The sequence below is a fragment of the Chlorocebus sabaeus genome, chromosome 10, assembly GCF_047675955.1.
Source record: "Chlorocebus sabaeus isolate Y175 chromosome 10, mChlSab1.0.hap1, whole genome shotgun sequence".
Lineage (NCBI taxonomy): Eukaryota > Metazoa > Chordata > Mammalia > Primates > Cercopithecidae > Chlorocebus > Chlorocebus sabaeus.
In genome coordinates, this window is record NC_132913.1 from 79,971,231 (window position 1) to 79,975,103 (window position 3,873).

At 40.8% G+C, this 3,873-nt stretch overlaps 1 pseudogene; it reads right to left on the reverse strand.

Moving 5' to 3' along the window:
- Positions 1-2,301: 2,301 nt before the first annotated feature.
- LOC103217547 (transmembrane protein 9B pseudogene) lies at positions 2,302-3,451 on the reverse strand (annotated as a pseudogene).
- Positions 3,452-3,873: the final 422 nt, after the last annotated feature.

Sequence of the window (3,873 nt, forward strand, 5' to 3'; positions counted from 1 at the left end):
CCATTTCAACTCACTGCAACCTTTGCCTACCAGGTTCAGGCGATCCTCCTGCTTCAGCCTCCAGAGTAATTGGCAGTATAGGCAAACATCACCACACCTGGCTAATTTGTTTTGTAATTTTTTTGTAGTGACAAGGTCTCACTATGTTGCCCAGGCTGGTCTCGAACTCCTGAGCTCAGGCAATCCACCCGCCTTGGCCTCCCAATGTGCTGGGATTACAGGCATGAGCCACCATCCCTGGCCAAGAAAATTAAAATAAAACAAATTCCTTGATCCTTCCAGGCATTCAAAAAGAGATTAAAATGCTAATTAATGTTAGAGTTTGATAAATAGGTTGATTGTTGTTAATTTCTAGAGTAATCATCTAAAGAATATCAAAACTGTATGGTACAAACTGCCAATAAAGTATGAAATTGAAAAATCAGATTCACAATTTAAATAAAGAAAAACAAAGAGAAAAAAACATCAAGCAGGAAGGAAAAATGTACTGAATAAAAGTATGCATAGAAAAGTCCTAATTATAGGTGAAAGGACTAATAAATACAGGTGCATTAAAACCATGGAATTCTGTTTATCAAAAGATATGCCTGTGGTTAAGTAAGTTGACTAAATCACTTTAGGCAAGAGAGAAGAGGAGAAATGCTTGGGGCAGAGGGACCTAAAATCTAGATGTTCTGGTTTGGGCACTTTCTTGATGGATTTAAAGAAATATCAAAAGGCTGGATGAGGCAGATTTAAGGAGAGTACTACAAGTAATAAAAAATGAGATCAGAAATTAACAGAGAGCTAGACCAAGAAAGCCAATTTTTTGTTTTTTGTAAGGATTTTGCCTTCATTCTGAAATATGAAAACTGAGACTTCACCATTGATTTTAGCACCCTGTAGGCCATTGAAACTTAACAGATGTTACAGCACAATGTTGGTGGTGGTGTGTAGGTGGGTGGGTGAGGAGAAGGAGTAGTAAGAATATTACAAAAACCTGACTGGAGATTTAGAAAGGAATAAAGTAAACTGAAGACAGTGAGTACTGATGACTCTTCTAAGAGCTTTTGATATAAAAGAAGTGGAGAATTAGGGTCCTCGCTCCGATGTAATTGCTTTTTCCTTTTACTGAGAGAAATTGATATGAGTTAAGAAGGAATTACTAAGGCAGATAGCAAGGGTAAGGGAGTCCTCCGTAAGGCTTTTCTTTTTAATGAAAAGCAGCCCCAAATCATTTTCTAACAAAGAGCACCCTGCAAACTGGGAGCTTGCATGAGCAAATGCCAGCAGGAACTCAGGACTAGACATTTTCAAGATGGTGGCTCCATCTTCCCTTCTCTGCCAGCCTTGTGTGCTGTAAGCAGCAGACAAAATGGGCCCTATCAACTGGAAAGTCCATTTGCATAAGATTAGGTTGGGGCCATGAGTCTTCCCTGTCCACTATGTAAATATCACACATTATCGAACCAATCTATGAGCGCTATGCAAATCAGACACCACCTTCTCAAACTGGACTATAAAATTCAGGGCATTTGCGGCCAGATGGCCCTTTCAAATCAGACTCCTTGCTCTATAGAGGAAGCTGTTTCTCTTTCTCTTGTTTTCTACCTATTAAACCTCTGCACCTAAACTCCTTGTGTATGTGCTTGTCTTAAATTTTCCTGGTGTGTGACAATGAACCCAGGGTATATACCCCAGACAACATAGTCACTTCAAAATAACAGTTTAATCTGCATGTTTATGTTTTTCTTTGTCAACACTCAGCTGCAAGGGTAAGTACACTGAGAAAGGAGCAGACTTAATAAGGATTGCTCTTTTTTTTTTTTTTTGATGTTTCAAAAATTATTTGTATTGTTACATTCCAAAGAGGACACAGGAAGAAAAAAGCTAGTTGTCCAATAATGGTTATACCTTTCAGAAGAGGCAGCCACAACCCCAGCCCTAGTTCAAAGCTGCACACATTGGAGTTCAAACAGTTGCCTCTCAGCACGATCGGAAATGCTGACAAATGTGTATATATTATCAATCCAGGAAGGCTCGGGTTTAAAATAAAATTTCTTTATTGCAAGTGTCCAAGTCCTTGGGATTTGTCCTTAAAGGTACTAGAAGATGATGAGTAAGAGCACACACTAGACCAAGACTGTGTCTAGTCTTTAGAGTAAACTAGCAAATGGCCAGTTTGTTCTACGATGCATTGCATCAGACATCACAGTACATGAAGAAAATCTGCTTTTTGTGAAAAGCCACCAGGCATTTCAGATCCAGTTTACTATGAAGTGCCGACACAGCAGATACCCAGATAAGACAGTCAGTGCAAAAGTCAAATGGGTAAGTCAACTCTTTGATGAGGCTGGCTACACTGCAAAATATAAATGAAACTCAAAAATAGAAGGTAAGGTCTATTTACAAAGGTTTGTTTAGTAAAGTGACTTGAAAAAAGTTTTAACCACTTCCCAGGGATCCCTCCCCTCTGCCACCAAAAAAACAAACAAAAACAACAACAAAAACCCTGAAAATTATCTTGAAAATCAAGTTAAAACTATGTGGTGAAAAAGAGAATGCTTGTTCCAGGTAAAGGACTTCAAGATAATTTACAGGCAGATTTATTTTTATTAGTAAAAGTAACAAATGGGAAAAGATGTACTGGCTGACTTTGAGCTGTGTGCTTTTAAAAATGTCTCTATTATTACATTAACAAGAAAAAGAAAATCAAGCATGTTTTTGCTTCCAGTTTTGAATCTTTCAGCAACAGTTGGTGAAATCAACAGGGTATTAAAACGAAACCCAGCAAAACTCAGTCAATTATTTCCAGTTGTCTGCCTGTTTCTTTCTAGTCACCTTGAATTCAACTCCCAATTAGCTGAGTACAACATGTCGGTCAAAGACAGACTTCCGCTGCTCTTGGACTTGAAGCTTCCAGCGCTGCTGGGCGTATTCTACCTTGCTCAAAACGTTGGCTCGACTGTGGGAGCGGGCTAGCACATGGTGTTCATTTGCAAAAGGCTGGTGATCCCCAATATCATCATCACTCTGTATCAACTGTGAGTGTCCAAAGAGGCGCCTCTTCGGTGTGGCCTCAACCAGAGTAAGATATACCATGTACAGAAGTAGAAGGCCCAAAATGGAGAGAGAAATTATAATGGTAACCTTGATTATGACAGAGCTTCTCTCTTCGTATTTGCATTCACAGAGTAGACAGTATGCTTCTACATCAGGCCCCTGCACAGGCATAGGCTCCACGACATGAAGGCAATCACACTCTTTCTGAGATATGTTCTTATTATAAATATGTCCAGAATTTTCTTTATAGGGAGGGCAGATACATTTACATCTGACGTCCTCGAAATTCTTGACGGCGTCTGACAGCTGCGCCAGCAGCAGCACGGACAGCGCCAGGCACTACAGGCTGAGCAAAGAGCCAAGTCGAGGAAGGCCTCCCCACAGGGTCGCCATCGCTGGGGGCCCGGCGGTCCCACAGGCCGGAGTCCTCGCGACCGGCTCCCGGTTCGGGCTCAGGCTCAGGCTCCGGACCGGCTGGGGATCCTCCGCCCGCCCTTCCGTAGGATTGTTCTTTAGCTAAATATTTAAAACGAAGGTGCAAGTATTTTAGGGTATACATAAATGAAGTGAGGACATAAGGCTTTAAGAGACACTGAAAAAGTGGAACAGTTCAATGAATTATGGGTCCTTGTGGGGTCCTAGTTTTCTTGGTGTGGAGTTAATGCATATTATCGTTGCAGAACTTTCGCCTTAGTTCAGCTAAAACCAGGTTCTTGTCACGCAACCAGGAAAGATTAAACTTGCAGACACATAGAAAGGTGAGTAGCAGAATTTACTAGGCAAAAAGGAAAAACGAAAAAGAAAACAAATGCTCAGCAAAGTGAGATGGAG